Below are 12,597 nucleotides of genomic sequence, written 5' to 3'. Positions count from 1 at the left end.
TAGATTATTGATTTAAATTTCTACCAAATTAACTCTTTATTTTTAATTTGATGCATATTGATCCAATTGGTATAATGCCAAGATGAGATTGGCATCGTGTTAATGGTTTAATATAAAATATTAAATCGTGCATTTTAGAACTTATGAATTATGTTTTGTTGTTATTAATACAAAAATATTGAAATTAATAACTAAGTTATGACTAGATCCTATTGTAATTTGGATCATTGTGTACCAATTCAAAAATAGATAGATCAATATAGTAGGTTTTACAATTAAAAGTTTAAGTTATAAAATTTGGAAATTTGAAAATATTAAAATGCAATTAACTTCAAATACTTTTATTCAATTTTTGTTTTGGTATAATTTTTCTTAGAATAATAATCATACACATATATATTGCTTCATAAACACACACACACACACACATATATATATATATATATATATATATAAATGATATGGCGAAGAACTTATGGAAAATAATTGTAAAGAGCACCATCCACAATTGTTGAACCTATATAATTTTTGTAATCTAATAGTTGTGGATGACTATTGTTTTTAGTTCCTTTCCATAAATCATTTACCATATCAAAACCGTATGTATATATATATATATATATATATGTGAGTGTGTGTATTATATAACTGCAATGTCACCTTCTTTTTTCTCTTTTCTCTTTTGATAAATATAATTATAATATCATCTTTCACAGGAATATATATATATATATATACATATGTTGATTTGTTATCAAAATTTTTTACCATTTCTTTTTTTTTTTTTTTAAACTAAAATTTGGGAGAGGGGAGATTTTTATACAGATTGAGATTTAAACTTGTATCTGAACATATAGTCTCAGTAGTTTTATTACTAGATAAAATTCTATATATACAAAATTAATTTTAACTTAGAACAATATTAGTATTGAATTGGAATTTTAGACTTAATATTGTAAGTTTGTGCAAGACTATCTGATGGTAAAATTTCTTAGTAATGTAAGCCTTATAGTCTACTTTTAGAAACAATTGTTTTCTTAGATAATAATCTAAGTTTGAATCCCTACCTCTAATTAAAAAAAAATTAATAATTAACTTATTTGGATGAATTCACTATTTAATTTCTTTATTTATCAATTATTTTAAAAATGTGATAAAAAATTTAGTAAAATCAACCGATAAAAATTGTCAATATGAGGAATCATTATTATTAATAAAGTGATCGTTGAGGCATTAAGTATGCTTAGTAATTGTTAAGTGAGATTGACTGAGTTGGTATACCTCTCACGCCTACACCAATAAGGTCATGGATTTGAGACACACCCTGTTTCGAATTATTGTACTCATAAAATATATATATAGATATATATATATACACACACACACACACATATGCACGGTAATAGATTTCATATATTGAGTAGTGCAGACATTACCACTAAATGCAGGACTTTTCGGGTCAAAGACTTTTTTTTGGATAGAAGAGTTAGAAACAAAAATTTGGGGGTTAAAGTTCAATTTTAGAATTCTAGATAATGACAAGTTTGAATCCTCTACTCCCAATAAAAGATTAAAAAAGAATTAATAATATAACTTTATGGTATGATATTATTAATTGTGAATGTTTGTTATCTTTTTAGATAAGATATATATATTAGATGTGATGTGCCTGTTTTATCTAGTTTAATTATCTATATAAATCGTAATTACCTCTGTAATGGAAGGTTTATAAATAAGACTCGCCTCATCGTAAAACACAAGAATATGAATATACTCCTTTTATTTTCTTTTTCATTGTCTTTCTCCTTTCTTTTATAACACGTTATTAGCACTGGTTGAGCTTTCCACATAGGGCAAATCATCCATATATTGCAAATAAGTTAAACGTTGGTAGTATTGCATTAATCGAAACAAAGCAACGGTTTGCAGATCATAATTAGATTGTCAAAGTCTAATTCGATCCAAGGAAGAGGTTATTTCCAATAGAGAATTAAAGATCTAAGTTCACATATGAAATATTATATGAATTATACACTATATATATATATATATATATATATATATATATTTGTTGCTTTAATATCAATCTATTTAAGAATCCTTATATGGAGAAGCGTACTGAAGGTCCATCTCAACAATCTAAAATTTTTAAATGGGCTGTCAATATTAGTTCCAGTTCAAAGGAACCATGAGTAAGTTATTCTTAATTATTCTTTCTTGGTCAGCTATATCATTTGTTTCTTTAATCTCTAACCGGTTCCTCACGTATTACCAGTATATGTATTTTATGAATGCTTGGCTTATTCTTCGAATCCACATACGGAGTAATTTATTAGTTACTTCTATATGTAATGTAGAATCGTTTTTATTTTTTTTATTTTTTCCTTGGTGCTTTGCATCTCCAAGCAGATATATAAATATTTTGCTAATTTAGCACGAGTCTTTAATTTCTGGAAGTATAAGCCAACCAAGCACATCCTGATGTTAGACGGACAATGGCAAGACAGCCGCATGGAGGTTAGTTATTTGTTCCATGGTTCTTTGGATTATATGTCTCATGAATCAATATTGGTGACATTTGTTTCAAGCTGCAATGTGGTGCAGGCTTATTGTCCACTTAGAATTCACCTTCTGGTATGAATTGTATATATTATATATTGAGTTGATCTATAGTATTTGGTGATCTATTTTTATATATAAATTCATATGATCGGTTGTTTCAATTGGACTATTTAATTGATTAAAATGGTTTTATATATAGTTTTATTGTCTTTGGTTTCAACATTGATTAACATATATACTATTGATTATTATATGTGTGAAATAGAGCTAAGTCTGTACTTGACTATGTCCACGCTGATTTTTCGGGACCTGCTAAGGTTTCTATTCATAGTGGAAATAGATACTTTATGTCCATAATTGATGCTCATTCTTGGAAAGTATGGTTACTTTTATTAAAATCCAAACATGAGGCTTTCGATAAGTTTAAGGAGTGGAAGTTGTTGGATGAAAATAAGATCAATAAGTCTATGAAGGCCTTAAGAATTGACAATGGACTTAAGTTCTATAATAGTGATTTTGATGACTTTTGCAAAACTGAAGGTAGTTTGAGACATAGAATAGTAAAACATACTCCTCAATAAAATGGTGTTGCTGAAAGAATGAACAGAATCTTGTTGGATAAAGTAAGATATATGTTAGTGTCCTCGGGTCTACCAAAGTTGTTTTGAGGTGAAGCAGTTTTCACTGCTATGCACCCTGTCAATTTTTCTCCCTCTATTGTTTTGAATTTTGAGACACCAAAGTATGTTTGGTCAAGAAAGCTACCTAATTATGGTAACTTGAGAGTTTTTGGTTGTGTAGCATATGCACACCAATCTTATAGGAAATCAGAATCTAGAGGTTTGAAGTGTGTTTTCATAGGATACCCTCAAGGTGTCAAGGGGCATACACTTTGGGTTAGAGAGAGTAAAGGTTTTAAAGTTATTATTAGTAGGGATGCTGTTTTCAATGAAACTGTTATGCCTTGCAAGATTATTAACAATGCAAGTGTTGATGGTGAGTAACAACTGGAGACAAGATAGATAGAATTGCCTGTATGTGATATTGGATTCCTAGATTATCAGGAAGGAAGTACATTTAAGGGGAAAGAACTTGAAGTCCAAGAGGAAGTAACTCCAGTTCATACAGAATCTTTTTCAGATGAAGAAAGTGAGAAGCAATAGTCTTCTTCACCATTAAAGATAATTGCTTCACCTGGATATCTGTTGACTCGAGATAAGGCCAAGAGGAAACTCACACCAAATAAGAAGTATAGCTATGTTGATTTCATAGCTTATTATTTGGTTGGTTTTCAATATTTTTCAGACAATGAACCTAGGAGTTATAAAGAAGTTGTGAAATCTGCAATGGCAAGAAAATGGAAACAGGTAATGGATGAAGAAATGAAGTCTTTTCATGATAATCATACATGGGACTTGGTTTTACTTCCTTTTAATAAAAGAGTTGTTGATTGCAAGTGGATGTACAAAGTAAAGGAGGGACTGACAAAGAATGATCCAATGAGATTCAAGGCAAGATTGGTTGCAAAGGATTTTACACAGGTTGAAGGTGTAGACTACAATGAAATTTTCTCACCAGTGGTTAAGTATACTACCATTCGAATCATGCTTTCTCTGGTTACAAAATTTGATCAAGAATTGGAGTAGTTAGATGTAAAAACTGCCTTTCTTCATGAAGATTTGGAAGAAACAATCTATATGAAGCAACCAGAGAGGTATGAAGTTATTGGAAAGGATGGAGAGCTTGTATGTTTGTTGAAAAAGTCTCTCTAGGGTCTAAAACAATCTCCCAGGCAGGGGTATAGAAGATTTGACACTTTTGTAATAAAAGATGGTTTTACAAGAAATAATTTTGATAGTTGCTTGTATTTCAAGGATGCAAAGAGTGCAAATGCTGTTTATCTACTTCTTTATGTAGATGATATGCTGTTAGTTGGACCAAATGTGAAGGTCATTAATTCTATGAAAAGGTTACTCAGTTCTGAGTTTGATATGAAAGAACTTGGGCAAGCTAAGAAGATTTTGAGGGTAACCATTATTAGAGACAGAAGGAATAAGAAAATGAAGCTTCAGTAAACTTCATATATTCAGAAGGTGATTTCCAAGTTTAATATGAATGGAGCAAAATCTGCAAGTGTGCATTTGCATGGACATTACAAGCTAGCCATAGATCAGTATCCAGTCATTGAATAGGAAAAAGAAGATATGAGTGATGTACCTTATTCAAGTGCTATAGGATCAGTCATGTATTAGTACAAGGCCAGATCTTGCACATGCTGTGAGTGTGCTGAGTAGGTTTATGTCAAACCCTAGTAGATGTCATTAGGATGCTATGAAATGGCTCATGAGATACTTGAAGTTCGTTGTTAATGAATGATTGTTATTCAAAAGCAGACAAGATGGAGTAGAGCTATTTGGTTATAGAGATGCTGATTATACTAGGGATCGAGATAAGAGGAAGTCAATTTTTGCTTATGCATTTACCTTATGTGGAAATTGTATAAGTTGGAAGTCATATTCACAAGCAGTAGTAGCTCTATCAACTACAGAGGCTGAGTATATAGCAGTGACTAATGTTGCTAAGGAAGCTATTTAGGTCAAAGGGTTATTAATGGAACTAGGTGTGCTAGACAAGGCAGTTGTGCTTTATTCTGATAGTCAAAGTGCAATACACATTTTGCAAAAATCTTGAGTTTTATGAAAGGTCTAAGCACATACAGATTAAGTATCACTTTGTTCATGATATGCTGGAGAGTAAAGAGTTTATCTTGAGAAAGATCCCAACTGAGCTTAATCCTATGGATGTGAGAACTAAAGTCCTACCTGTGGGTAGGTTTAACTCATGTAAAACCTTGCTCGGAGTTGGGGTAGGCTAATGTTGAACAAGGTTGACATTGCAAGGAAGGTTCTTAGAGTTTCTACTATATATGTGCTCTTGAGGACCAGGTAGAGAAATGTGAAGATCTAATCCTCAAGATCAGAGGAATTGTGAAGTCTTTGTTGAGCTTCAGTCATTCAAACACAAGCTCAAAGTCGAGGAAGAAGAGAGAAGATTTTCAGGTGGTTGGAATGAGCCGATAGGCATGCGACATGTGGTTAAGTGACTTAAGAGGGACGACGACGTTTTGTGCATTTGGCAGGCTCAACAACTTAACTGAATCACATGCAGTGTGTGTGAGGTTGTTGGTGCAGTTGTTAGAAATAGTTTAATTTCATTGGTCTACTTCAGCATTCTTCTCCAGGTCAGCTCAAGCTACTATATATAAGAACGATCTTCATCTTCCTCGAGTTGTAGAGAGTTACAAAGCATAGAGATCGAGTTGGTTATAGAGTTCGAGAGAGAAAGTTTGAGTCTTTCTCAGTTTAACCAGTTCTTTAAGGTGTTTTGTGAGTGAATCAATGTTTTCTTTGTGAAAACATTGTGTGTGAGATGTGTGTGGGTGTAAAAGGGCATACGGGTTGGTTTGGGCATTGCTGTGTGATCTGCCATTGAAGAACCTGTTGTAACTCCCAAACTTCAGGTTCAATAATAAGCAGAAGCTCAGAACCTGAGCACAAGGACGTAAGCAAAACTTTTGGCCGAACCTTGCTAAATTACTTTGTGTACTTTTATTTTTCTGTTTGGTTATTTCTGGTTTGATTTTCTCTGAATTTCTAACAATATGTTTTTCGTAACTTTTATTCTATTTAATATGCACATGCATTTGGTTTTATATTGATTAGTTTTGGGAATATTTAGCAGTCTACTTCTTTTTCTTTAAATAGAGATAGTGGTGGCTAGATTTACGGTCTCTTTCCAAACTCGAAAGGATTTCAAAGGGACGAAACTGATCAGGGCATGCTACACCTTCAAATAATGTTAATTGTTCTACAACTTAATTGTTTTACAACTTTGTCTGACTATGACGAGATTGTAATGAAAAAGATAACAAAACAGAATTCTATATTGTGTTCTAATGCCTAGGAAATAAATAGGACTTTATTAATAAAAGAAATTCAACTAACAAAGAGAATTGAAAATAACAAAGGAAGAGCTACAAAGTTAGAAAATAACTAATTAAAATCTAAAACTAAAGAAATTGGAATGAAGCATATTGAAAAGAAAAAAGAGTTTGTGGGTTTGTGAATGGTGATTGAAATGGTGACTTCCACACCTTTATATAGCCTCCATCAAAAGCTGGCCTTATCTCAATCAAATTTGATCTTTGTTACAGATAAAATTAATCTCTCTCATATAATTAAAATTTATCATTTATTGATCCTCACTTAGATGTATTTCTCAAATTCCATATTTATCTTCAAAAATGTTATTTTTGGTTCAAATAATTATATAATATATATATATATATATTTTAGTCACCAGACACAATTAATATATGCTGCCAATGATTAGTGTGCCAAAGTCGCACCTATGTTGTGTTCCAATTGGATGCTTTATTAATTTGAATTATTTATCCAGGTAAGGCGCAAGGTCATAAATTTGACCATTCTATTATTAAAGTTATATACATATGTCCACTTTGAAATTGGATTTACTTGTGCATTTACCTGTGTTGTTGCAAAGCTAAATACAGTGAAAGAAAAATCGGAACATGTATTATGGAGAGGAGTAAATGATCTTTATGTGCATCAAAATTCACTTTGTTGATCCAGATAAGTCAATGTCCCTAGTGTGTTTTCTAAATTTGCATTAACACAACACGAGGTGGTGGAAGGAAACAAAACGACTAATCACCTTGCAGGTTTAAGATTGCTAGTTTGATTTTTTGTATGCCCCATGAAAGCCTCATGTGCACACGTCAGTTACGCTAAAATCACTGTGGTACAAGGGGCTACAAAGGTTGTGTATCGTTGGATTTGAACTACTCTGGACAGACTAATGGTACATTAGCCCAAATAATTCCTGGGCCTGTGATATCCATTTTGCATTAACACAAAAGTGGAAGCTAATATACTCTTTTAATATTTTTCCTAATGGCATACATCATCCTTTAAGAAAATCATTGTTTTCAATTTTACTGTATCATCTATTTTTTCCATGCTTGTCCCGGATTCTATGCAATAATGAACATCAAAATGCATGCTTTTTCCACTAATTATGATAATCTGGAATTTCCAGGCTATTTCTGCATATCTGCTCATTAACTCTGTATTTGTTTATGTATTGTTCTATGATATCTATATGCATATATATATACAATATATTGCTTTGATATGTATGTAAATGTTATATTTTTGCAACGAATCCAAGGAGATTTATAGGGCAATCCACCCATGTCTTGTTGTTTTAATTCTTGTTCTAATGTAAAGGACATATATAGACCCGTTGTCTACTTGCACACAATTCCCAAATTACCAAATACACTTGATTATGTTGGATAATTCTGTGAATTTATATCCTGAACATTACATGACTATTGGTATTAATGTTGAGCATTTTATGCCTTATATTCATACATATGATGGTTTAGCTAATTAATTAAGCACCTGAAGTTGCTCTTTAAATTACTTATTATAAATGCGAAACTACCTTTTTGTAATTTGGAGGCATGCGATTTTACATTATAGTTTTTTATCCGACTTCATTCTAAAGCATATCATAAATATTCCTTTATTTGACTTGTACATGGAGTAAGCCTAATGTTTCCCATCTGTGTACTCTTCCATTCTTTCATTTATGTATTAATTGAACCATCCTAGAATCTATTTTGTTGATTGATGAGGCACATTTCTCGACATCGAGGGGAGAGAGCTTGAAGCTTATAAATGAATATAGTAAAATTTTCTAGAAGGACAATTGGTTGAATTATTTATATCTATGTAAAGTGTTGAAATTATGCAAATAGTGGAAGCCTAATTGAAATTGAATAAACCATGTGATAAACTAATGTCATTATCTATTAAATTTTACTAACATTTTGTGCAGGACCTTTCAAGCTATGAGCAGGACCTTCCAAGCTATTCTAATTTCAATAGCTTGGAACCTTCCAAGCTATTCTCGTTACAACAGATCTATGTATGGAAGATTTTATTTTTCTGTTTTGGTTTACAATTGAGGTTTTTAATATTTGGAAACTAAAACTGCAGAAACTCTATATGTGTGGAGGCTTTTTAGAAAGCAGTCTATTTATAGATTTCAAATTCTAGTCTCTCAACTTTTTCTAGGAGCCCAACAGATGGGCCACTCTTACTTCTAAACAATTACTTAATGGGTTCTATCACTTTATTAGCTAGCTTAGGATCCAACGGTCCATTATTAATCAAGATTCCTGATCAATGGATTAACTTGCTCCAAAAGCATAAATCCAATATAAAGAACTTGAAGTTCATAAAATTATACCCTTACAAGGATAACAAGTCAACTGCCAATGGATTAACTTGCTCCAAAAGTATAAATCCAACATAAAGAACTTGAAGTTCATAAAATTATACCCTTACAAGGATAACAAGTCAACTGCCAGAGAGCTTCTTGCTAACGGAAAAAAAAATGATGAGTGACAAAATTCTATATTTATGTTGAGCATGCACCACTATATGTGGTAGGATATGTTGCACCTATTTAGCCAATATAATGTCAGATGCATACGTGGCCAATGGAGGCTATAGATGCAAATACACAAAAAAAGAAAAATTATGAATTATGATGTCACTTAATTTGTCATTATCTGAGGCTTATATAAAGGTAAATTCTTAAAGAAAACAGTTTTAGTTGATATAAAGCTGCGACACCATATAACAATACTGGAAATAAATATAGAATGGTCAAGTCTTAATGTCTTGGAAAATAAGGATTTCATTGATAATTAAGTGGTTATGATTAACTATGACAATACAGGAGTACAGTTGGATAGGAAGTTATTTGTTATCGACAACATCTTTACGTCTACATTAGTCTTGCTGTCCTATCTCACAAAATTATTTGGATCCAAAGTTGAAATCCATCGTTGAACACCAGAAGCATTCAAATAGGATCAAGTAGAAAGAGGCAACATAAGTTAAATCAGACATGCTATTTAATTGTAATGTTTTTGGACCTACAATGCAATCCTTATTGGATGCAAATGGGTATTTAGTGATAAAGTGCAATAAGGTGGCTAAATATAGTGCAAGCGGTTAAGGGTTTTCGTAGAGATTCGATGTCAATTTTGACTTGATATATTATCCTGTTATGAATGGTATCATATTTTGTTATTTGATTGGTTTGACAATTAAAGAAAGACTTGATATATGCCTAATGGACATAGTGATTGCAAATTTATATGACTCATCGGACGCAAATATTAATGTAAAATTTCTAATAAAATATTAATGCAAAGTTCCTTGATGGATTTAAAATTCCTAGTATGGATGAAAGTGACACTCACAACATAGTCTAGATGTATATGATACAGTTGCTTATAAAGTTATTAAAGTAGAAAAATGCAAACAATGAGATTTGTCCTTATCTATTCATTAAGAAGTCGCATAATGGCTTCATTATTTTTCTCACAATATATATATATATATATATATATATATATATGTATATATGTATACACACACACACACACACACACACACGAAGAACACCAGTGATTCAATCACCGGAAGTAACTCGACATCTTTTATGTTAAAAAGGTTAACGAAAGTGTGCTAGGGCTAGAAGTTTCCTTCCTTAACTCCATATAAGCAATTAAGTATCTTGCATATTACATTATGTCTAATATGCATTTGCAATGAATTTCCTAGTTGGGTACTGTGTTGCACCCACCAAAAGATATTGGGTAGATGTTAAGCATGTTCTTTATTATTTTAAGGATTTATAGATTTTGTTCATATTATTAACCTCTGAAATGGTTTATTTTGATTGTGGTTATTTGTTTGTTTCCCATATTGCCATATCACAGGTTGATATGTGTTCTTTAGTGAAAGTACTCTGGTACAGTGAAGGTTTAATAAGCAAACATTGGTTTCAACCTTCTAAAACCTTTTATAGATCAAAGTATTGCATATATAGATGGGCGCGAATACATATGTTTAAGATTCTTAGTTCAGCACATTTATGAGTCTTATGGCTTAGCCTTTAATAAAGAAGCTCCTAATATATAGTTTAGGACTATGCAACTTGCATTGCACAAATGAAAAATGAATATGTTTGATAAAAGAGAATAAGTTATTTTATATACATAAGCTCTTAAAAATCGGTAAAAATTCTATACACCAAGTTCTTTCAACTAATAATATTGCAGATTTATTTACTAAATCATTGCCCAATGGTATTTTTTAGAACCATGTATATGAGATACATATATGCAGACTGTATAAATTGTTTTCATCCAGGGAAGCAAACTATTTATCTACCCAATAGGTCGAGCTTGAAAGGTTTATGTTTGTACACTTTTTCTTTAGTCAAGTTTGTATCCCACATGGTTTTCTTGATCAAAGATTTTAATGAAGCAGCACGCATATTGCAAAATAGCGTATGGACACGTAGTTTATTTTTTCCCAATGGATTTTTAGCAAGGTTTTTAATAAGGCATGCCATAGCATAATAATATCCAAATGGAGGTGCAGATATGGAATTCTACATGGACATTACTAAAATCCTTATGGAGTTATATTACTAAAAGATTTTCACCATAAACTCTTCTCCGCATATGAGTTCATTAAAGCAAAGTCATCCGCATTCATTTTATTCATTCTGGTTACAAGCTTATAAACTTATTCATTGATAAGCTTCTTACTCCAATATTCAGAAGTTTGTACACAAAAGCATAATGTGCCAATTAAAAGATTTGAAGAAGAGTTAATCTTGTTTTCTTGAGGAGGAGAATATTTTGTTTTCTTGAAGAGGAGCATATGTAGTTGTACTCTTTTTTACTTATCATGGCTTTATTCTATTTAGTTTTCCTAATAAAGTTTTTAACGAGGCGACATTAATATGTATTATTAGGCATGTGTTATGATACTATGAATTGTGAATGCGTGCTATCTCTTTGTATAAGATATCTATTAGAAGTGATTTACCTTTATTATCTATTTTAATCATCTGTCTATTATGGTAATTCTCTATATCATAGAAGAGTTTATAAATATGACATTCCTCTTCTGTGTAAAACACATATAATATTATAATTATGCTTCTCCTTTGATTTTCTTTTCTTTGTCTTTATCCATTCTTTTATAACACTTTGGACATTAAAAAAAAAAAAATGTAAACTTTGAATATCGATGAATGCATTAATTAATTCTTTATTTGTCAATTATTTGAAAAATGTGAGAAAATTTTTAGTAAAAACGACTTTGAGTCAATATTATTAATAAGGTGATTGTTGATGAAAACATATACTACAATAATTGTATGATTAAATTCAAGTGATCGGTGATAATTAAACAAATCTCTTATATATTACCCAAAAAACAAAAATAATCTTTTATATATTTTGATTCATCAATAAAAAAATTTAATAACTACATTTATCAAGTTTAAAAGTGATATTATTCAAAAACAAATAGGGATAACTGTTGAAAATTAATTATATTTAAGTTTGAATTATTAGGTATATATATGTAGTGATTGTAAAATAAAATTAACTCAGTTAATATGTCTATAGCACCCACATCCCTATATGTGGATTTGTGACATACTTTTCTTCATTTTAAATTGGAAATTATTATAATTATCAAAAAAAAAAAGAAAAAAAGTATGCATATTGATTGTTTGAGTGTGATTTTTTATTTATTTATTTATTATTAAGGTTATTCAAACTCAAAATTCCAGATGTGAAAATGTGTAGACAATACTACTAGATTGTATCAATATGGACTTTTTGGGGTCAAAGTTTGAGTAAGAATTGGTCTTTGGTTTTCGGTCGATGGTAATCAGCTTAATTTTATTGCCTTTTTTTAATTAATATTATTATTGTTCATGTTAATTATGACAATGTTTTCATTATTATTATAGGAAGTTATTATTTTTTTTTCTTTTTCAAATAAAATATGATTTATATTAAGCAGCATTAGAAACAGGAACAGCATAAACATCTTGTTGCAATAA

Source organism: Ziziphus jujuba, chromosome 5, assembly GCF_031755915.1.
Source record: "Ziziphus jujuba cultivar Dongzao chromosome 5, ASM3175591v1".
In the NCBI taxonomy this organism is placed as follows: Eukaryota; Viridiplantae; Streptophyta; class Magnoliopsida; order Rosales; family Rhamnaceae; genus Ziziphus; species Ziziphus jujuba.
This window is presented reverse-complemented; position numbering follows the sequence as displayed.